The sequence below is a fragment of the Euleptes europaea genome, chromosome 19 (assembly GCF_029931775.1).
Source record: "Euleptes europaea isolate rEulEur1 chromosome 19, rEulEur1.hap1, whole genome shotgun sequence".
NCBI lineage: Eukaryota > Metazoa > Chordata > Lepidosauria > Squamata > Sphaerodactylidae > Euleptes > Euleptes europaea.
In genome coordinates this window covers 31,663,478-31,687,899 of record NC_079330.1, presented here as the reverse complement: position 1 = coordinate 31,687,899, position 24,422 = coordinate 31,663,478, and the positions used below count along the sequence as shown (strand labels likewise).

The following is a 24,422-nucleotide window of genomic DNA, read 5'->3' as shown; positions in this document are numbered from 1 at the left end:
GCCTACTGGATCCAATCAAGATCCCACCAAATCCAGCATACTATTTCTGACAGCTGGGTACTTCTGGGAAACTTACCAGTGAGTCATAAAAGAAGAGGCCCTCTGCCATTCTTGGTCCCTTCTAACACTGGCAACCGCAGACATATTGCTTCTCAACATGGAGATTCTGTTTGGCAACCATGACCCAGATCAACAGACCCATCTCCCATGAATTTCCCTGACTTTTTTAAACACCTATGAAGACCAAAGACAATAGCTACTAGAAGAGAGGCCACATGCTACTTAGAGCAACAAAACCCTGCTACCTGATAGATGGACATTTTATTCAGCCATTTCTTTGGCTTCTGAAATTTTACTGGGCTATCACAAAGCCCAAGGATTAGAAACTTACTCTCATTTTACATTGAAGCCGGGACTCTTAGCTTGCTGCGCTTTACTACACTTGCATGGGGTAATTCGCAGAATAACCGCCTCCCTGCTCTCTCAAGATCCTCGGACCCCTAACAGAAGGGACAGGGCTTTCCTCAGCATTAGCAAGTACGCATACCCAGAGCTTCATAGTCTGGTAACATCCCTTTACTTTCAAATTGCTGGCACCTGCTCAGAACGGAGCCTTGTTTACTTACCGTGAGGGCTGCTTCTGTTCTGGGGTCGAAGGGCATCTTGCAGACTTGTGGGTTTTACCATCATGTGCCCAGGGAGGCAGGATCTAAACTAACTTCCTGTCTTCCTGGGCAGAAAACCCGCCAGTTCCAGTTTACGGACTCGCCGAGCTAAAGGAGACAGGTAAGCGCAGAAACAACACACAACTACAAGATAAAAACACAATAACATGATAACAGGATCTATGAGGTGGAAAACTATTAACCACAAGCAACAGTAAGGAGAAAAGCTCTATTAGACAGGCTGTTAGAGAAGATGGTGGACGTACGGAGTTCCTTAATATCTAGCTCAAGGATTGAAGGATTCCACTTGCCCAGACCGCCCAAATCAGATGGAATAGTTGCAAGCGGATTAAATAATTAATTAATTGGGTGGGCAAGATGCCCTTCGACCACAGAACAGAAGGAGCCCTCACGGTAAATAAACAAGGCTCCGTTCTCGTTCTGGGGGAAGGGCATCTTGCAGACTTGTGGGATCTCCAAGAGCTAGATCGCCTGGGTGGGCCCTATGATTTGTCCAAGACATGCTACAACACCCTTCTTCCGAAGGCTGCATCAGCAGAGACCATGGAATCAATTTTGTAGTGTTTTACAAATGTGGAAACTGTAGACCAAGTGGCCGCACAGCAGATCTCTTCCAGTGAGGCTTGTTTTTCGAATGCCGCTGAAGTGGCTGCGCTGCATACTCAGTGTGCAGTGATTCCAGCCGGAACCGGAATCTTGCTGGGCCTGTAGGATTCAGCAATGCACTGCCGTATTGTGTAGCTTAGCGCCGCCCTGGACATCTTCTGTCCTTTGGATGGGTTGGTCAAGGAAATGAACAAGGAATTGGAGCACCTGATGGAGGCCAAGCACTTAAGGAACACCTTGAGAGTTCTACGAATGTCCAAATGGTGCCATTCCTGTTCCTTAGTGTGACTAGGGTTAGGGCAGAAAGATGGAAGGTGTAACTCCTGTTTACAGTGGAAGAGAGTGTTCATCTTTGGGATAAATGTGGGGTCTGGTCTGAGCACCACCTTGTCCCTATGGAAAATGCAGAAGCCTTTGTGCGCTGACAAAGCCCCTAGTTCCAAGACTCATCGAGCGGAGGTGACAGCTGTTAGAAATATGGCCTTCATCCTCAGCATCTTCAGTGGAATCTCCCGAATAGGCTCAAATGGAGGTTGCGTGAGAGTCTTAAAAACTACATTGAGGCACCAGGTAGGAAAACGGTGAACAGTTGGAGGTTTTACCTGGACCACCCCTTTTAAGAAGGTTTGAATGTGTGGGTGTCTAGATGGCGGGAGGCCATCAATAGATGTGATAACGGTGGACAAGGCTGCAACTTGTCAGCGTAGGGTAGTTGCCTTGAGGCCCTGTTCCACCCCGTTCTGTAGGAACTGAAGGGTTTTGGGGATACCCGGGGCCAGGGGATCAGTATGCCTTCTCCTACACCGCAAGATGAATGCCTTCCAGGAGGTGTTATAAAAACTCCTAGTGGACGGTTTTCTGGACTCAATCATGGTGTTTACTATCTCGGTGCTGTAACCGTAGTTTAGGAGCCGATTCCGCTCAATTTCGAGGCGGTCAAGCGAAGCCATTGAGGATTGGGGTGGAATAGGGGACTCTGGTGAAGGAGATCTGGAATGGCCGGAAGTTTCAAAGGCTGTTGTATTGAAAGCTCTTTCAGGCTGGGAAACCATGGTTTCCTTGGCCAGAGGGGAGCAATGAGGATGACAGTTGCCTCTTCCTTCCTGATCTTTCTGAGAACCCTCGGTAGAATGGGAATGGGAGGGAAGGCGAATAAGGTTTCCCTCGGCCATGGAGACAGCAGGGTGTCCATAGCTTCCACTTTCGGGTGGAAATAATGAGTGAAGAAGCGGGGAAGGAGGTGATTGTTCGCCGATGCAAAGAGATCCACTGTAGAGTGGCCGAAACTCTCCACAATCTGATTGAAGATAGATCAGTTAAGGGCCCACTCCCCCTCGTTGAGGACTTGCCGGATTAGCCAGTTCACTTGTAGGTTTAGGACTTCCCTGATGTGTTCCGCCGATAGAGATAGTAGGTGAGACTCTGGCCAGGAAAGGATAATCTCTGCTTCCCGGTTCAGTTTGGAAGATCGAGAACCCCCGTTTAAGTGTGCCTTTGCAGACACATTGTCTGTGCATACAAGAACGTGTCTTGGGCTATGTGGTTCTGGCACGTCATCCCCCAACCTTTGAGGCTGGCGTCCATGTGGATCTGAACTTGACCCTCTATGATAAATTGAAGCCCTGTGTTGAGGTTCTTGCAGTTGTACCACCACAGGAGACTGGATCGAAAGTCCTGAGTCAAAGGTACTTTCTTGTCTCTTCTCTGGAAAATGAGGTGTTGATATGGTTGCAGAAGACGCTGGAGCGGCCTCGCATGGAATCTGGCCCAGGGAACAGAACTTATACAAGAAACCATTAGTCCTAGAAACTTGGCCAGGGACATGATCCCGCACCTCTTGGTTCTGATTGTGGCCTGAGCTATGGATCTGATCTTTGTAACCTTGTCTGGTGGGAGTATGACTAGGTTCTTGCAGGTGTCTAGGATAACCCTTAGGTGTGGTAGCCTCTGTGTCGGTGTCAAGTGGCTTTTCTCTAGGTTCACTAAGAAACTGTGCTCTACCAGAACCTGAACTACCCTGTCTGTGTGTCTTGGCTTCCTCCCTGGACCCGGAGCAAATTAGAATATCATCCGGGTAAGGGAAAATATTTATCCCCTCCTATCAGAGGGCTACCAGTGTCACCAGGACTTTGGTAAAGACACATGGTGCCGATGCCAGACCGAAGGAGACGGCTCTGAATTGGAAGTGTTTTCCTGCATAGGTGAATCGGAGAAATCTTCGATGCTAATGGTGTATGGGTATATGGAGGTAGGCCTCTTTTAGGTCTAAGGCTGTCAAGAAGCAACCTATCTGGAGTGCTTCCACAATGGACCTTAAGGTCTCCATGCAGAATTGCCTGTATTTGACAAATTTGTTTAGGTGTTTTAAATCCAAGATGGCCCTCCAGTCCCCATTCCTCTTGGGGACCGTAAAAAAGATGGAATAGATCCCTTGGCCTGTTTCCATGTGGGGGACTGGCTCTATAGCCTGTATGAGAAACAAGTGGTCTATGGCATCCAGGATTCTTAGATGCTTTTCCTTTTTTAAGGACCTTGGGGAAGTTACAAACCTGTTCCTTGGAACGCTTACAAACTCAATTAGATAGCCTGAAGAAACGACTTGTGTGAGATCTTGCCCACTTCTGATGGAACTCCAGCAGCCTCCCCCCCACTGCCAATGGCCTGGAGTCATTGTTTTGAGGTCTTGGAGAACTTGTCCCCCTTGTTTGTGTTGAACTGCTGCTGTCCCTGATTGGGACGAGAAAACCTACCCCCTCCTCTGCGAAAAGAACCCCTATTGGTGTTCCAGGATCCCCTTCATTGATCTGGTTTCAAGTGACCGAGGGAGTGAAAGGACCTAAAACTGGGAAAGGAAGAAGAGGAAGACCTCCCTTCCTTCCTGGAGGATTTGGGGAGAACCTTTTTCTTGTTTTTGTTCTCTACGAGGATCTTTTCAAGTCTTTCCCCAAATAATTTTCCTCCCTGAAAAGGGTAGGATAAGGTATGTGTCTTTGTTTTGAATTCATTCTGCCAGGGACGAATCCATAAGGCCCTTCTAACTGCTATGTTAGAAGAAGTGGCTCAAGCCGCAAAGGTCATGGCATCCAGCGATGCATCTGCCATGAAGGCAGTGGCTTTTAGAAGTCTATTCAGCCCTTCAGATATTCTGCGGCTCTCTCCTGAATATAGCTGGACTATTTTCCTAATCCATACAATGGAAGCTCTGGCCATAATGGAGGTGGCTGCCAAGGCTTGGATGGCCAAAATGGAGGATTCATGTACCTTTTTAGAGATTATTTCTGCTTTTCTATCCATGGGATCTTTAATAGTCCCCATCCCATCTTCTGCAGGTAAGTCAGGTGAATGTACTGCCACCACCGGGGCGTCTATCAGTGGGAACTGCAAGAGCTCCATGGCTTGAGGAACCATGGTGTACAACCTTTTAATATTAGAGGGAAATTGTCTATTTGCCAGAGGCTTGTCTAACTCGGCCAAACTCTGGGAAAGGAATTTCTGAGCTTTGGGGTTGGGATCTAGGAAATAATTCCTTGGTTCCCTTTTTCTAGATTTGGGTTTGGATTCTGTGTCAGGGTCAGGATCCTCATTCAGGTCTAATGCCACTAAGGCTTTATTTAGTAGACTGAAAGTCCTCGGCCAAGAAGAGTCGGGGCTGTTGCTCCTCCAGTATTACGGGGGCCTCCTCATCAGAATCGAACTCCCCTTCCTCCCTATTCTCCCCCAGAGTCTGCCATGGAGGAGCAGTCATCCAGGGATTTACGGGCCTGTTCCTGGCAGGGAGCCTTCATGGCTGCCTTGGTGCGCCACTGATTTCTGGTATGTTCCAGGCTACCTTGCCCATCCCCACTACCCGGGGAATGAGATTGAAATTGGGAGGAGGAATGAGGGGTCAAATTAAAATCAACATTCTGCAGAAAGGGAGAGAATGACTCTCTAAAGGCCTGCAGCATCTGGTATTGCCTATCCATAACTCATTTAAACAAATCAAAGGCTTCCCGCCGGGATAGAGGCTCGTCCGCCTCATCCTGTAATACTTTACCCCCGGATCGAAGAGCAGGTTCGGGAAGTGATGCGCCCTCCCCCCACAAGTTCTCGTGACGACGGGTTGCTTCTGCCGCCTTGGTGCAGCTCGGCGCATTTTTCGCACCATTTTCAGGCGGCCCATTTGGGCACGATTTCTTAGGCGCACTGGGTCCCTCTGGGCCTTGCTCCACGGTACCACAGCTGCGGCCGTTGGAGCTTTCCTGACGACTTCACCCTATTGAGGCGACCAGGGCTAGGTCATGATCCTCCTCAGAGAGGAGTTCTTCCTCAGACTCTCTCCTTTCGGCCATCTAGCTCAAAGGAGCGAAGTGGAAGAGGAGGGGGGAGGAGAGAGCGACCCAAAGTTGGAGCTGAGAGGGAAAACTTCGAGGCAGAGGGAGAAAGAAGGAGGTTTTAGATAGGTTATTAGAGAGAATAGCAGGCACAAGAATAAAGTGAGAAAAATTCCTAAATAAGTCGGAGCCAAACGGCAAAGCTGCTTCCCTGAACAAGGCAGGACGGAAACTGGAACTGGCGGGTTTCCCGGCCAGGAAGACAGGAAGTTAGTTTTGGTCCTGCCTCCCTGGGCACATGATGGTAAAATCCACAAGTCTGCAAGATGCCCTTCCCCCAGAACGAGAATGCAGAAATCTCACCATGTAATGTGTGAGGTGCAAGAAGGCCGTTTGAGTATATGTGGATCTAAATTCTACTCCAGTAGCATCTCTGAGAACAACAAGATTTTTGGGGTACAAGTTTTCAAGAGTCAAAGCTCCTTTTTTCAGATACAAGTAGCTTATACCCCCAAAATCTTGTTGGTTTCTAAGATGCTACTGGACTCACATCTAACTCTTCTACTGCAGACCAAGACGTCTACACCCTTAAACTGGGTTTTTGTAGACTCTGAACATTGTTAGTTTGTGGCACCCCCTTATGGCTTTGGTTTTAAACCATGCTTTGACCATGTTTCTTTTAGCCTCCACCTAGCCATCGTCAATCGTCTTGGAAGCCGCCATTTCTTTTGTCGAATGCAGCCATTTCTCACCTGCCTAGTTTTGAGGCATCTTTGGAATATATCCCTCATGTGCTAGAGCCTTGCTGCGCCTGCACATAGAAGGCCACAGCAGCACCCCCAGACCTGTGAACCCCCTCTTGTTCCTCCTGTCTGAAGCGCTACCTTTGGCACCAAAGTGGTCTCGCTGAAACATTAAACCACTTTGCTGCTGAAAGAGCAAGAAGAGCAAGAACAAGACAGCAGAGCTAGAGGCCAAGATTCAAAAGGTTTCTTTAGGGAAGCCTAAAGGATTGCGTTCCCTTCTGTTTAAAGAGCTGGCCACAACAGTATTGCAAACTGGTTTTGAAACTCCCCTCAATTTGCCCTAGGGTGAACAAGTGTGGTACTGTTATCTCAAGAAGAGTTTAAAATTCTACCAAGAAACCCAGTGAACTGGTAATGAAGACGGGAGGACTGCATCAGCTACTCTGGCATTTTGTTCTTCGTATGTAGGAGTTCTCAAGTCCCCTTCTGATCCTCAACTCCCTCTGGTTTTGCTGGTCACCTAACAAGCAAGCCCTCACAGTCATGCTTACCAGGGGCTCCATGGCAATGGGACCAGCAGCAATAAACAAGCGTCTCTGAAAAAGACCGCTACCCTCCATGCCCCACCTTCCTCTGCAGCATATAACAATGGTCTGGGACCAGGGTCTCCGAAGGTCCACCTGCTCTCCTATCAACTCTGAGTTCAGAGGCCCACCTGTTGAGTTTAGGCAAGCAGCTACATGCAAGGAGGCCAGTGTGGTGTAGTGGTTAAGAGCGGTGGTTTGGAGAGATGGAGTCTGATCTGGAGAACCGGGTTTGATTCTCCACTCCTCTACATGAGCAGCAGAGGCCAATCTGGTGAACTAGGTTGGTTTCCCCACTCCTACACATGAAGCCAGCTGGGTGACCTTGGGCCAGTCACACTCTCTCAGCCCCACCCACCTCACAGGGTGTCTGTTGTGGGGAGGGGGAGAGAAGGTGATTGTAAGCCGGTTTGGTTCTCCCTTAAGTGGTAGAGAAAGTCAGCATTTAAAACCCAACTCTTCTTCTCCTCTTCTGCAGCACAACCTTGGTTGCAGAACTTTCTTCCTAGAGAAATTCCTTTGGGGCCATCTTCCCATCCACTTCCAGTGCTACCCAACAATGTTTGCTTCGTCACAACCTCCATCATCAGCTACACGCCAGTCCTGTTTCAGTACTTTCACTGCTACTCAGCTTTATTGTTGTTGTTTTTAAACTGATATGTTGTTTTAGAAAGCCAGTGTGATGTAATGGGTAAGGTGTTGAACTAGAGCCTGGGAAACCCAGGTTCAAATCCCCACTCGCACCATAGAAGATTGCTGATTGACCTTGGGCCAGTCACACACTCTTAGCCCTGACTCACGTCAGTATTTGGATGGGAAACCTCCAAGGAATACCAGGGATGTGATGCAGAGGAAGGCAATGAGAAGCCACCTCCGAAATGTCTCTCGGCTTGAAAACCCTATGGGGTCACCATAAGACAGCTGTGACTTGACAGTGGAAAAAAATGTTTTTTAAGTCTTGCTTTTACGACTCCCTATAAGCCATCTTGAGGGCTGCTATTAGACTTTATTAAAAATGTTTAAACATGTATAAACAGCAGAGAGCTGGGTGTGTTCCAGGGCATGTTTTAGCTCATGTTGCCAGACAGTGAGACTCAACTGGTCTGGCCAGTGTTTTTCATGTATTAAATGTGTGCCTTCACAGTCCAAAATCCACTGCAATGCACAGGGGTTCTGGGGCAGACAAATCCAGGTGGAAAGTATTCCCTGAAGGTAGAGAGGCTGAAAAACCAGGGCTGTTATCAAGTGAGTGTCCACACACAGTTATGTGATGTGAGACACAAGGCTGGTCGCTTCCGATTTCTACCCTGTTAGGAATATGGCATTGGTTCCTTTGTCATGCGCTAGGTAGGCAGCCTAGACAGTCTCAGCTGTGGCTAATTTAAAGAGAGCTTTGCACACATACATGCACAATGCTGTTTCTTTAGAAGAGACCCTTATACCGTGCCCTAATTGGCACAATTGTTCCTCCAGTCCTGACCAGTGGAGAAAACACACAGCTTTTCAGTCCTCACACCCACCTTCTGACTACCTGCCTGACCATAATCCCCAAAATTCCACTTGCATAATGTGAGACTCTTTTGCATTCAAAACCCGAACACAAAGTGTAAAGACATTAACAACTTTCCCAATGCTTCCCAAGCATTAACAACCTTCCCAAGTAGGAAGGAGGGACTTCCAGGTTCACAAAAAGGGCAAGGAAAACTGGAGAACTCCTATGCGCAACCAGGAAATGCCGTTCTGGGAACAAATCTTTGTTGCGAAACTGCATCAAGCCTCTATTATGACGCAGTCTGAAAGGACATAATCCTGAGAGTGAAGAAGAAGAGTTGGTTTTTATATGCCAACTTTCTCTACCACTTAAGGGAGACTCAAACCGGCTTACAATCATCTTCCCTTCCCCTCCCCACAACAGACACCCTGTGAGGTAGGTGGAGCCGAGAGAGCTCTAACAGAGCTGTAACTTGCCCAACGTCACCCAGCTGGTTTCGTGCGTAGGAACGGGGAAACAAATCCAGTTCGCCAGATTAGCCTCCGCCGCTCATATGGAGGAGTGGGGAATCAAACCTGGTTCTCCAGATCAGAGTCCACCGCTGCAGACCACCGCTCTTAACCTTTTCATTTCTAAGTTTTACTTATGCAGCTAGCCGAGAGATTCCTATCTACAAATGTCTTAAGTTAAATGATTGCAGGGGGGAAAGAGAGCAACCTCTTCCATTTTCGTCTCCAGAACTATCTTAATGAAGTTTTTTACTTGTACAGTCATTTGCATTGCCTATGGGTGCTATACTTCCAAATAGCAGTGAACTCCAGATTGAAGAGAGGGGGTCCAATTTGTGAGTTTGAAAAACTTGGAAGAGGGGATTTGAAATCAAGCAGGAAGAGCAGTTAGAGGGGGGGAGAAATTCATGCTGTTTTTTTTTAATACAGTCCTTGCAAACTGAATGAGACTTAAATTCCCAGTCTTCAGACCTCCTAGTATTAGCCCTAATTTGGCGGGGGGGGGGGTGTGAACTCTGGAGCACAGCTAGTGAATGGAATGTCACAAGGAAAACTGTGATTTCATATTTCCACAAGCCTACACACCCTGACCCAGATAGCCCAGGCCAGCCTGATCTCGTCAGATCTTGGAAGCTAAGCAGATTCGGCCCTGGTCAGTATTTGGATGGGAGACCACCAAGGAAGTCCAGGGTTGTTACACAGAGGCAGGCAACGGCAAACCACCTCTGAACATCTCTCGCCTTGAAAACCCCATGGGGTATAAGTCAGCTGCAACTTAACAGCAAAAGGGGGGGCTACACAATCTCGGTCAGAAGTCAAATGAAATAAAATTTATTAATACGGTCAACTGACCAATCACATGCCAACACATCAAAATGTCCAGACTCAATAGTTTTGCACCGAAGAATCACGGACGGCCCGTACAAATAAAGGTGTAAGATCAATAAAAACAACCCCTGATTAAAATGATCACCTTAAAATTTAACAATTGTAAAATATTTTAACGATCATTCTCTAAGAAAGTTCTGCGTATTTTAATAGCAACAGCACAGAACTTGGCAGTTTGGAGCGTAAGGTGAGAATCTTCTCTTAATAGGAGCTTCTTTGCCAAAAGCTCAACTGACTCTTCAGGGAATTTATCAAGCAAGGGGGAAATAAGTTTTGATCTAACTTCGCGGTAGAATGGGCAACAGATCAGTACGTGTTCGATGGTCTCAGTCAGAAATTACATTTGGTAGTGGGCTGATTTGGAGAAGGGAAAAGGAAGGAAAGACAGAGCAATATCCAACCCTGTTGCAAGTCCCACGAGCAAGAGATCAGCCACCCTGAAAGCACCTTCCCTCCTCCTCCCCTCAAAGGCAGAAGAAAGTATGGGCTGGGGATGAGTTCCCTGTGTCCTTCAAACAGCCCTGGGCATCTGCCAACTGTGCCAACCAGGAGTGAGTAGGAGGTAATGAAGCACGAAGGCACATTCCTTTGCTCTCGCAAAACACTGGCAAATGCCTCCACCTTCTGCCATCCTTGCTATGGCCTCTGCTTTCCTCCCTCTCAGTCCCCCGCTGTGCTGCCCAATCAGGTCACCCAGCCCGTCAGAAACGCCTCCTGCCTAGCAAGCAAGCAATACTAAGACGACTTCATATTTACACAGGGGAGATTCAGATATTCAGAGTGCTCCACATATACTCCCTCAGCAATCTTTGCAGCCAAATATGTCAAATAGTCACGATTGCAAATATGGGAAAGAAGGGGGTATAAGAGAGCTAAGGCAGAAAGGGAAGACAACTGGGGAAGGCACTGGCAAACCACCCCGTAAACAAAGTCTGCCTAGAAAACGTCGGGATGTGACGTCACCCCATGGGTCAGGAATGACCCGGTGCTTGCACAGGGGACCTTTACTTAAGGCAGAAAGACTATTATAAGACCATGGCAGAGATGAGAGTGAAATCCTCCGGGCTCAGTCTCTTAACCAATACAATGTACCACAAAGGAAAACAGAGCCTGGCAATTTGTGGGCCAAGAGGCACAGAATCATAGAGTTGGAAGGGACCCCCCCACACACACACCAGGGTCATCTAGTTCAAGCCCCCTTCACAATGCAGGAAATTCCAAACTACTGCCCCCCACACCCCCAGTGACCTCTACTCCATGCCCAGAAGATGGCCAAGATGCCCTCCCTCTCATCATCTGCCTAAGGTCATAGAATCAGCATTGCTGACAGATGGCCATCTAGCCTCTGCTTAAAAACCTCCAGGGAAGGAGAGCTTACCACCTCCCAAGGAAGCCTGTTCCACTGAGGAACCACTCTGTTAGAAAATTCTTCCTTTTTGGGAATCGGATTTAGCTAAAAGGTTGCCAGTTGCCAACCCCTTGCATGTTCTTCACTCATAAGGCAAAGAGGAGAGTGGATAGGGTAGCCATGTGGTGTGGGTGCCTCCTCCTTTATCCGGCCAGCCCTATTGGCCCAGAAGACTGGTGTAGATGTTTAATGCAGAATGGGACCCGACAACCCATGAAGACTTGGAAGATCTTGGGAGCTGCTTCAGCGCATTAGGAGTGCTTGTACAATACATGACAATAGACATGCCATTCTAGAGACACACTCTTCATAGATGCCCTACGATTGAAGAACTCTTCCCCACCCAACATCTGCCTTAGCCCAAGCCTGAACGCTCTCCAGAAGAGCTTGCACAATTTTCCTCTTTGGGCTGATACCAAGCAGCCAGGTTTTTCCCTTCGAAGTACTTCATTTGGGTGTTTTGTTTTCTTCAACTGCAAGCCCTTGGCATGACAAGGGACAGAAAGTGACCGCAAAACAGACAGCAGCACTTCAAGGTGACCACAGCCTTACGGCTCTCAAGTGATCTGAAGAAGAGCCCCCTCTTTAACAAGCAGTGAAGCTCGGTTCTAGTGCTCAAGAGCTCAGATCGATTAGCCAACGTTTAAGGTGCCACAAGACTCCTCTAGCTTTAACAGCCTAAACCATTTCACCACTCACCACTTAGTCACTTGTGGCATGCAAAACAGAGCTTCCAGGCAGTCAGTCGGGAAAGTCTGACAAAAAGTTGGTTCTCCTTTCTTAAGTCACAAATGACTACACTGGGTGTGCGTGGGCAGACAGGGAAATTAAAATCTGGGACTTCTAAGCGCTTGTTTGCAAGGCTGTGACATTAACCTTTGGGCAGGGGGGAAGCACGCTGGACAGCATCTGTTTCCTTCGGCTGAAACCCACAATCATTATGCAGTTGCTATTTGCAAAGAGTACCCAAAACATTCCCATTCCATTCTCTTCTTTTTCATGCCCCTCTAAAACAAGGGAAAGAAGAGTTAAATGTTGCCTTGGCACAGTTGCCAGAATCAGAAACATTTATTGTGGCATTGCGCCAATAAAAATTAAGAACATAACAGCAATATTACAGCGGATACATAAGGCACGGTTGCCTTCTCAGGGGGAAAAAAAAGGAAGAACAAGTGATTGCAAGGAAGAGTAAAGTAAGACATGATCCCAGCACCAGAAAGGAAAAGAAAGAGTGCGGTGTGGGGAAAGCTGGAGCCATTCTCTGGAGCAAGGGAAGCCACAGTTGAGGGCATGTCTGGCAACCTAGAGGCATGGCACCAATGTGGAGATGCCCCCTGGATGTGATCCCTCCCCTCAAATTTTCATTCGCTGGCAAATTAGGTTAACTACTTTTTGCCCTAACCTGGATGGCCCAGGCTAGCCCTATCTTATCAGATCTTGGAAGCTAAGCCGGGTCAGCCCTGGTTAGTACTTGGATGGGAGACCACCAAGGAATTCTAGAGCGGCTATGCAGAGGCAGGCAGTGGCAAACAACTCTGAACATCTCTTGACTTGAAAACCCTACAGGCCACCATACGTCAGCTGCAACTCAACGGACCTTTCCATCACCACTTTTTGTTCGCATCAAGTTTCAAAATCCTTTGTGATAGGCAGGCAGCCCCAAACCCTCTCTTCTTGGCCAAAGGCAAGTTTCTCTAGCCATTCCTGACATTTATTTGATACCCTTTTCTGATTCCAATAATAATTGTTTGAGCTTCTGTCACTCGCTGGTTCCTTTGTTCCACTGAGGCTATTTTTAAGTGGCTTTAACAGAAGGACTTTGTCATGACAATGCAAATAACCTCTGCATCCTGCCTGGCTTGGAAGGTCCAGCCGTAGTCAATGAAGGAAGCCTGTGTGCTATTACTGATGAACGCTTTTTGCCGTGCATAGAACTTCTATACATGCAACAAACAAACAAAATCTTGGTTTCCCTTTTCTAAAAGAATCATTTTTTATTTTTTTATTAGAACTCTGTGCCTAGGACTTCCAAAACATGCATCCCTCAAGCCCAGTTTTGGCTTGTGCAAAAGATAAACCCATACAGGAGGAGCGAAAGGGGTTGATCTCCTGGTACAGAAAGACTCACAAACCAGATAGTGATGGTCAGTATGGCTCTTATATGTTTGAACCCTGAGTTTGCTCCAGGAGACCAATGGGAGAGTGCAGCAAGCATATAGGCTAGGAAAAACTCTTTACATCCCCAGACACCATTTGTGACGCCACAAAAAACACTGCTACCAAAAGACTGCAGTGGTGGACAGCCTCACTTAAACCAAAACCTCGGATTAGCCAGAAGCTTAGACTGGAGCAATCAATAAAGCGGAACAAAGGCCTCAGGCCCAGCCCCTAATATTTACACAGGGCCAAAGAGTGGGCATGAGGCGAAATCCCAATTTCATGAGAATCTAGTCTTGGATGAATTCTGGCACCATACTTCAGAAGTGAGATCACCCTGACCCAAAGATCACTGGTGCGTATAGCAGATAATGATCCCCTGCAGAATCTGTGGTCAACCGCCCGAGAGAGCAGATTCAAGACCCTGGGCCCCAGGTAAGGCTCAGCAACCTTGCTGAAGCTAAGTATTTATGGTTGTGGTCAGTGCTCAGATATGCGCACGCACACACACCCTTCAGTGTTCTGCCTTGAATTCCCGTAACAGAAGAAAGGGAGACATCAGAGCAACAGAACAATAAAGGACAGGTCTAAAACCAGGTTAGCCCAAGGGGAACATGATACACAAAGTCCCCTCTGCTGATGCTGGAGGGGCCAGAGCAGGATTCCCCAGCCTGGCCCCTGCCAATCCTTTCCCCCAGGCCCACTGAGCGTTCCAGAAAGTGGGCAGGGCCCATGGTAAGGAAGGGCTTGTTACTGGGCTGCCCTCATTGAAAGGAAAGGGTCTTCCACGGTTGGTGCAGCAGCCACTGGAGGATCAGGAGAACTGGTAAGCCACCAAGCTTTCATTAGTCAATCTGTAGCTCCCTTTCCCCTTCAGGCTTCGTTTCATTCTGATCCATTTTCTCTTTCTCACCCCCACCCCCAGCTTTCCTTCTTTTCTTCTTATTCCCATCTCTCTTTATTCCTCCCCCCTCCCTGCTCAGGCTTTCCTTCCTTTATTTTTATTTCCCCTGCTGCCTCCCTCATTCCCTCCTCCCCTTGGGATTTCCTTCTTGTTTCTTATTCCCCTTTTAAGACTATTTTGCAAAGTGAAAAAAGGGAGGTACTGGTTTCGGCTCCGCCCCTTCTACAGCAACCATTTGGTTTTTGGCTCCACCTCCTGTGGCAACCATTTCGGGGTGGTCCTCACCACCCCTTGTCAAATTTCCAAAGGTGCTTGCAGACTCAAAAGGGTTTGGGATCCCCCTGCGCTGGAGGTTATGAAGTGGCTGAAGATGTAAATCGCCCTCTTCATCATACCTCCAGCGCAGCAACAGTCCTCTCAGGAAAAGTAACAGGGTGCAATGGATTCCTAGAGTCCATATATGTATATGTTTAATTAAAGTTAGCTGGAATGAGCAACTATGAAAAAAGATTCCACGGGTAAAAGAAAGGAAAGAAGCAAATCTAGTTAACATCTGTAAATTTCACATTCATATCTGAGCAAGTATTATGCAGCAAAGAACCTAGCCAGTGGCAAAGAATTTGCTTCCAAACGTTGCCTATTATGATTAAAAAGCAAGTGCCTGGCCCTCAGGATTCCTTCCAAAGCAGGCAATTACTGTCTGCTGAAGGCCAAGGAGAACCAGGAAGCCAAAGCCTGCATGTGCCACAATGTGGGTAGGGATTTAGCACAGAATGCCAAAAAGGAAACCAAAGTGGCAGGCTCCGTTCTGCATGCATGTAGACAGACGCACACAAGTACATATTTTGTTACTATAAGGTAGGATGAGCCAGACCACACTGAAAGGGATTCAATCCCCTTCTTCCGTGGCAATCATCACTAGGTCATGTTGGATTTATTATGCAAATTCAGCAGCTCAATCCTCCATCTAGAAAATGAAGGGAGTGTCCCGTAGGGTCCAGAATCAAGGCCCAGGGCTTTCCCATTCCCCACAGGATGAAGAAATGGGTCTCCCACCGCAGCCAAAAGGGAGAGGAGGAGGAGGAGGAGCAAGAGGACGAGAAGGAGACGGAGAGTTGGTTTTTATATGCCAACTTCCTCTGCCACTTAAGGAAGAATCAAACTGGCTTACAATCACCTTCCCTTCCCCTCCCCACAACAGACACACTGTGAGGGAGGTGGGGCTGAGACAGTGTGATTAGCCCAAGATCACCCAGCTGGCTTCATGTGTAGGAGTGGGGAAACAAATCCAGTTCACCAGATTAGCCTCCGCCACTCATGTGGAGGAGTAGGGAATCAAACCCGGTTCTCCAGATCAGACTCCACCGCTCCAAACCACCACTGTTAACCACTACATCACACAGGCTACACATGGTGTCATGGGGAAAGAGGGAGAACTGCAAGGATATGTGCACAGGAGTGAAGAACAGCAGGTGACACCGGTGAGGAATCTACCTCTGAGACTTGCAAGCCTGTACAAAACCTCACACTACCCATTAAGATCAATAGGTTAAGGCCTGCCCAGGTTACCAAGGTCCCACGGAGATGAGATCAAGAGCAGGAAAGGCGGGGGCTTCTTCCACAGCACCAAGCCTCATCTAGAACAAGTGTCCAGAGGAAACACAGCTGATGCAGGCTTGCTCCAGTGTAAGCAGCCGCCTGAAGGCCGCCTGAACTTCTTACATAAACTCATAGCAGCCAATCTGTTATTCTTCTCAACAAGTTCTGATTTTACAGCTACTGGTGGACGAATTTAGGTTTGTTTGTATAGACTTTGAAATCAGGCTAGAAATGGCTCTGGGAGAAGTATAAAGACAGTCCCCTGGATCCTTCCAAAAGTCACAGAATTATAGAGTTGGAAGGGTCCACCAGGATCCTCCAAGCAGAACACAGAAGCTGAAGACTCCTTCCAGTAACTGGGATCCAGATATATCCTGCTGCTGAACATGCAAGTACCATTTTGCTCCCAAACCAACACAGGCTCTGGGCAAGACCCCTAAGCAATGGCTTCTGTTGACCCTGTATGCCTAGTGCATCCTCTGAAAGTAAAGCCCCACCTTGGCTAATACAAAGAGTGCCACCCATCTCTATGCTTCCACTGTCTTATAAAGAACCCATATGTGGTTAGGGTTGGAAACAGATCCAATCAACTGCAGGCGTTTATATTTTCCCAAAGGCTTCTCTGTTGCTTCCTTTTTAAAAAAAAATAAGTTTTATTGTTAGAAAGTACAAAAAAAAAACAGGAACATCAGAAATAAAGAAAAAAAACAATGCATAGATACAAAAACCGAAAGAAAAAAACGATCACAAAAATTACATAGACCAAGAAAAGGACCATTCTTGAACTTCATTTGCAGACCCCAATGGGAACATCAATACATTCTGCTAATTCTCTGCTCATTAAGACATAAAATAATGGTTTATCTAATTAAATTACTTATATTACAGTCAGAGATTTTACCGAAATAAAGTAACAAATTACCCCACACCTTATTAAATTCTTCCCCCACCTTATATCCTTGAATTACTCTGGTATTAAAAGTAATTTTTTCCAAAATCGTGAACATTTTTATTTTCTGTCGCCAGCTGTCCAACTTAATATTTTCTGCCATTTCCCAATTCGTGGCGATTACCAACCTCGCTGCTATAATAAAAAAACATACTAATGTTTTCTGTGTACAATTCCCGTTTTCGTTCAAAAATAGATTCAGGAGAACTATCTGCACTGAGGGTTCTATTGTTTCTTTGGTAATCGCCTCAATTTCCTTAAAGATTTCTTTCCAAAATTTTTGTATAACTGGACAGTCCACCACATGTGAATAAATGTACCAATTTCCCCACATCCTCTCCAACAATGCTATCTACTACATTATTTAGAAGATATAATTTTTGTGGGGCAAAGTACCATTTCTGCAATACTGTTGCTTCCTGATACCAATTTTGATGCACCCCAGGGATTTCTGTACTCGACACAAAGCAAGTTAATCTACCAAAGAATAAGCCTGCCATGTGTTACAGATAGGTCTTCACCACATTCCTTTTTCCTCTGAAACTCGAACCCTAGCTCCCCTCCTTTTGTGGCTATCTAGTAGATCCTAATAAAAGGGGCAATGCTACTGCTCCAGAAGATCTAGTATGTTGAAGGGGAGGTGTGGCTTGAAAGTGTCTTTTTCTAATTCTTTTTTTCCCTTGCACTTAGGACTGGATACGACATAAACGTCACTTGGTCGGGCCGGGCCATGCGTACCATAAATGTAATGCCAAGTACCAGAGATACAATCTTTCTAGAAGACACAGGCAATGCCAATTAATGATACTATTTTTTTATTTCTTACATAAATACAAACATACTTAAAACAATAACACTCTTAACAGTATATACCTTCATTTAACAGTCTTTGATAACTGACACCTCCGGACTGGAGGAGGTGGTTGCCTCGGCTGGCTCGCAGGCTGGATAAGAGCCCTCAAGGGGCCGGATCCAGGCTCTGAGCCTTATGTTTGACACCCACGCCATAGGGCTTTTGAGGCAAGAGACATTCAGAGGTGGTTTGCAACTGCCTGCCCTTGCGTGATAACCCTGGACTTCCTCGGTGGTCTCCCATCCAAATACTGAGCAGGACAGGCCCTGATTAGCTTCCAAGATGGGGCTATCCAGGTCCAGGCCTCAGGCTATATGCTGCTCTCCAAAGGCTGCCTGAGACTGGGCAGCCACTACTGACTGGCAGGCGATAAATCCCTCGAACATGAGGGGGAAGGGAGAGAAGGCAAATCCCTTCAGGAAAGCGCTACCTGCAAATGTTATGCACAGCAACTACCGAGACGCTGCCTTGCTCTAAATGCCTAGTGCCATTCATAACATCTGTTTGCTCCCACGTCTGATTTTAATACAGCAAAAGTGGCTTAAGTAACTATGCGTGTACTTCAAAGGTCAGCAAGGTTTTGTATTGAAACTGGAAGAACACACAATAACAGGGATTAAAATAAATAAATAAAAAGGACTCTCTTGCCTCAGTGTGGTATAGTGGTTAAGAGCGGTGGTTTGGAGTGGTGGACTCTAATCTGGAGAACCGAGTTTGATTCCCCACTCCTCCACATGAGCAGCGGACACTAATCTGGTGAGCTGGGTTGGTTTCCCCACTCCTACACATGAAGCCAGCTGGATGACCTTGGGCTAGTCACTGCTCTCTTAAGAGCTCTCTCAGTCCCACCTACATCACAGGATGTCTGTTGTGGGGAGGGGAAGAGAAGGTGATTGTAAGCAAGTTTGATTCTTCCTTATGTGGTAGAGAAAGTCAGCATATAAAAACCAACTCTTCTTCTTCTCTCTTCCTCAGTAATGTTGCGCCAGCTTCAACGTTTATGCTTTGGATTTGCATCCCACCCATTCGCATTTTTCAGGCCATGAAACCAGGCTGCAGAAACAAAGACAAGCAAGCCGGGCAGGGGACCCCTGGCTGCTACAGATCAGCACATCTCACCCTACATTGCTCTGGAGCAGCTTGAAGACGCCAAGCCAGAACAGCACAGAAACACTTCCTGGTTTTGATGCCACTATCCAAGGTTGTGACTGGACAGGTCACTATAACCGCAACAAAAGCCCTTAAGCTCTGTGCAGAAACTTGGGGACAGGGGTCCTTGGAAGCCTATCAAGAGCCCCTCAATGGACAGATTAGTAACGGCAGACAAATGCCCCTGAAAGACAGCCGGCCCTTCCTCTAGCCTTCTGCTGTATAGCACAGCTACAGAGAGTGATCAAGAACAGGCATAGAAAGATCACGGTCAACTAGTGGAACCCTGGCCAGTTTCTGGTAGACCACTGAGCTGCCCCCTGGGGTTCTTGCAACAAACAGTGGACTGGGGTGTGTGTGTGTTGGTCTGATCCATCAAGGAACGCCATATATTCTTCAGCAAAATGCGTTCTCAGGATCACACAATTAGTTATGCCTTCACTGCTCCAGCATCCTGAGTGAGGCCACTTTAGCTTTGTAAATTTAACATGCGCATTGATGGACCACACAGATATCAGCAGATAAACGGGGCCTGAAGTCAGCCCAAGCACACACACCCTGAAGCTACTGCAACAGGCTGGGGATCTGAAGGAGACAAGTTATTGTGGAAAGATCCCTGAAGCTACACACTTTCAAAGCCCCTGCTCTACATTAATCAAAGCCAACAAATGCAATCTGACGGAGGAGAGCAGGGCTGCAAAAAAACACTGGGTGTCTTGCTGGCTACTAGGTTGTTAAGGTTAGGCTTGTAAAATATACGCCCACTAAGTAGCCTCTAAGAATCTACACTGGATAACCAGAAGAGCTGCTTTTTGAACCGGGAAGACTTGGTTCTTTGGGGGGATCTCGATGTGTCTCAAAAACAAACAGCCTAGGTGTGCAAGACTAATGCCATTTTACAGTGCCTGTGGAGTCAGCCTTGCAACATATGTGTGCATGTTCCACTTTTTAAATTATTATTATTTAACTCTACCTAGCACATCAAATCACTCTACCTAGCACACCAAATATTTTTCCTAACCTTGCTAGGCGTATTTATGTCTTCCACCTTGCCTGCCTGCCCCTCTTAGAGTCAGAGCTAGCAAATTACACAACTTGGAGGAAGTCCAGTTGAGCCTGCTCTGCTGAACTCTATCACTGATGACTCAGATCTAGGACTTTGGAGAATGGATGACCTCACCGCTAAAGTGGAATTAGTTTCGGTTTTAAACAAGGAAGGATCTATAAGCTCTTTCTCTCCCTCTGCTTCTGTGATGCCTCCTACCCAACCGGCTGCATGCGATCTCTCAGGGACCAGGCAGTCAGCATCAACTTAAGACATTTTGAAATGGCCTAAACAAAGCACCATCAAAACCCAGAAGTTCTGGACCCTGCCAGCAAACCCAACCAAGCGCTGACAAAGAATACCCAGCTAAGTATTTTGCTAGTTTTATACATTCCATGCTAACAATAACAACAATTCAGAAGAAGAAGAGTTGGTTTTTATATGCCAACTTTCTCTACCACTTAAGGGAGAATCAAACCAGCTTACAATCGCCTTCCCTCCCCCTCCCAACAACAAACACCCTGTGAGGTAGGTGGGGCTGAGAGAGCTCTAAGAGAGCAGTGTCTAGCCCAAGGTCATCCAGCTGGCTTCATGTGTAGGAGTGGGGAAACCAACCCGGTTCACCAGATTAGTGTCCGCTGGCTTCATGTGGAGGAGTGGGGAAACAAATCCTGTTCACCAGATTAGTCTCCGCCGCTCATGTGGAGGAGGGGGGAATCAAACCAGATCAGAGTCCACTGCTCTGAACCACTGCTCTTAACCACTACACCACGCTGGCTCTCAGTGCTACATATTATACTACATTTCTGTTTCCCTTCTATAATTAAAAACACTATGTAAATAAAAGTAGTCTGGAATGGCAACCAACACCACACCCATGTATTGTGTGCAGAAAGTACCATGAAGCCGCAGCTGACTTTGGCAACCCCAGCAAGGGGCTGTCAAGGCAAGTGACTAAGCAGATGTGATTTGCCAGTGCCTTCGTCTGCAGAGCCTTCCTTGGTGATCTTCCTTCCAAGTACTGACCCTGCTCAGCTTCCAAGATCTGATGAGATCGAGCTATACCACGCCCCAACCCCTTCACTCCCCAACCAAGTATTACTACTCTATTATTATTATTATTATTATTATTATTACACATATTACACATTTTCTCAAAAGAGGGCTTTATGCTCAGATTGGTGAGGGGAACTCAGGACTTTGGCTATGATGGAAAGGGTGGTTCCAGGCTTTGCAATGGCTCTTGCCTGGGGCCTCTGTTTATTTGGGGGCATCTAACCAACTTGGTAGTGGTGAATGCTGAGAAACAGCCCTAGCTAGTAGATTAAAAACACCCTAGCTAGCAGATTAAAAACACCCTACCTAAGCTTGGACCGAGGACCCCTTGTTTGTGCAAATACACCCCGCACTTCAGTGGTCATGAAACAGAAGACACAAGGTGTCACCTTGGTCAAGGTTCAGCATATGTTGAAAGCCCAGTTGGAGTGGCAAAACCCTAATTTGGGGGCTCCACTAATCCATCATCATGGCTTTTGGCACTAAGTTTACTATGCCAGCTTGAGATAAAAACTTCAGCTTGATAAAACAGCATGCCCAGTTTCAGTCTCAAAGATCAACTGAGATACAAATAATTTCAGGCCCCAGTGTCTAGCCCCAACATCCTGAGCAGTTGTGGGGGAGGAGGAAACTTGGTGGTTTCTGCCAGCTCTATTCAGTTCCTCAAAGGAACAGTTTTGGCAACAAGGAGCTGTTTGGTTCATGTCTATATTCAGCTGCTCTGCAAGAGGAGAAAAGTAAAAAACTTCCAGAGCTCTGCGTCAGTGCCAACCATCTAGAAAAGGAGGCCTTAGGCAACTGCTCTGGTGCTTGGAAAAACCACCACCATTCCAGTATTGTTGTCATTACAGAAGATTCTCCAAGGATATTAGATTGTGTGAACTTTGCTTGCAGTTTGGTCTCTTTGAGGGTTTATTCTCAGTGACGCCAAAAGGGGCTCCGCTGGGCTGGTCCTAAAGACAGGCTGAGATCTGTATCCCTATCTAGGCATTACACATGAACCTGCCTTATCCTGAATCAGACCCTTGGTCCATCAAAGTCAGTATTGTCTACTCAGACCAGCAGTGGTTTTCCAGGGTCTCAGGCTAATGTCTTTCACATCACCTACTTACCTGGTCCCTTTAACTGAAGATGCCAGGGATTGAACCTGGGACCTTCTGCATGCAAAGCAGAGGCTCTACCACTGAGCCACAGCCCCTCCCTTTTACATTTACATTTTTATCCCACCCTTCCTCCAGCGAATTTATAGTTGGCATATGTGGCCTTGTCTCCTTTCAGGAGCAGAACAGGAAGAAGGCCACAGAGCCAGCTGAAGAGAAAGGAGATGCCACCATTCTCCTCCTTGCTGGCCCACCGCTGCCAAGCTGTCAGGGAAAAGCCAAGCACTGTTGTGCCATGCTCCTCCTTGCCAGCCAAAGTTGGGTGCTGCCATGCCCACCACACGCCTCCTCGATCGTGGCACCAATTCCAAGCATTGCATACTTCTCCTTGCCAGCCCCACCATGGGGGTACACAGGGCTCAGTGCCCCAGCCCACTGCAAATTTCCCCAGTGAAGTTAATGGCCAATCCACCCCTGCTTCCTCTGTTATAGAAGCGGGCTGCAATGAAAGAGACTGGCCCATTGGGAACCAAAAAGCTCTATGGCTCAGTGAGGATTTTTCAAATTCCGTGTGAGCAGAATGTAAATATTTATATTTTAAAACAAACAAACCCATGTCCTTCCAGGCCTAGCATGGCATTCTAACCACACTGGCTTTGGGATTCTGTTTTTGTTTTTAAGAAAACAAAATGGCTCAGTTTAAATACGACATGAAACCACGGTTGATTTTAACTACAACCAGGCTTGTGAAACTAGGATTCGCTCACAGACCACCACTCAAATCCAGATTTGCCTTAATAAATACTGATTTCATCTGTCAGGGATGCTCCTAGTAGGAGGCAGTGAAAGGTGAGAGAAGTTTTGCTTTTTGGCAGCTTTGGGAAGCTCTGGACAGACAAGTCTTGACAGAGGAGAGTGTAAATGAGGCAGCATTTAGATGTCCATACATCACAGGAAACCAGAGTCAAGACATAGTTAATAAGCCAACTTCAAAATATGGTTTGACAGACCAAACTGGCCATAGTTAGTGGGTGTCCTACCCTTCAGATGACCAGTCTAAACCACGGTTTCCCCATGACATCTGAACCGAGCCAGCAAATCACCAGCTGCATCCTCCCGTCCGTCCCCAATTCTAGCCCAAAGAAGAGACTTGTACAACATCAGTGCATACTATTCCTCCAATTGAAGAAGGAAAAATTTTGTGGCCTATTTGTGATTAACATAAGAACATAAGAAAGGCCCTGCTGGATCAGACCAAGGTCCATCAAGTCCAGCAGTCTGTTCACACAGTGGCCCAACCAGGTGCCTCTAGGAAGCCACTAACAAGACGACTGCCGCAGCACCATCCTGCCTGTGTTCCACAGCACCTAATACAATAGGCCTGCTCCTCTGATCCTGGAGAGAATAGGTATGCATCATTACTAGTACCCATTTTTACTAGTACCCATGAATACCCCTCTTCTCCATGAACATGTCCACTCCCCTCTTAAAGCCTTCCACGTTGACAGCCATCACCACATCCTGGGGCAGGGAGTTCTGAAGCAGGTCAGTGCATTTCTCTTGACTATGTTCTTAGAATTGACCCCTTCCTGAGAAGTGGTATGTTACCTTATTCAGTTAGTCACCTACTAAGCAGGACTCAACTTATTTACTCACAAAAGTAAGGGGGTTACCGCACTTTGTATTCCCAACGGTGTATTAAGTTTGAAAATGTTATAAAAAACATCGCTTTAAAAGGGTTTTTGGATACCACGGCTAATAAATGGTTGGAAGACGTCTTCACAGTTAAAGGGGCCAAACAAAGTGCGAACAGTATTTTTTATAACATTTTCAAACTCTTAATACATCAAAATATTGTCGAAGGCTTTCACCGTCAGAGTTCATTGGTTCTTGTAGGTTATCCGGGCTGTGTAACCATGGTCTTGGTATTTTCTTTCCTGACGTTTCGCCAGCAGCTGTGGCAGGCATCTTCAGAGGAGTAACACTGAAGTAACACTGTCCTTCAGTGTTACTCCTCTGAAGATGCCTGCCACAGCTGCTGGCGAAACGTCAGGAAAGAAAATACCAAGACCACGTTCACACAGCCCGGATAACCTACAAGAACTTTTGAACCTAAGCATCTCAATGTGAAGTTAGCTATCTAAGCCTTTTGTTGTTCTCTGCTTAAACTGCCTCACGAATCCTTTTGCTTTCTGTAATGAGCACAAATCTTTGAAATAAATATTTAACCTATATTTTGGTTGTGTTCTTTGGCTTTGTGGGCTTCAAGCTCTAAATCGAAGTGCCTTATTGTTTTTGGGTCTGCCTACCAACCCAAACATTTTGCTTGTGTAGTTCTTCCCCTGCCGGGCCTCCTACTCTGCAGGGTGAGTGTTACG

The 24,422-nt window shown here is 46.8% G+C and overlaps 1 protein-coding gene and 1 non-coding gene across 2 annotated transcripts in view; both read right to left on the bottom strand.

Annotated features, from left to right (window-relative positions):
- The window catches only part of USP32 (ubiquitin specific peptidase 32), a 249,919-nt gene that overhangs the window by 199,919 nt on the left and 25,578 nt on the right, over positions 1-24,422 (bottom strand). The window lies entirely within an intron of this gene.
- On the bottom strand, positions 22,071-22,142 carry TRNAA-UGC (transfer RNA alanine (anticodon UGC)). Its single transcript has one exon. It is a non-coding gene; the product is annotated as a tRNA-Ala (tRNA).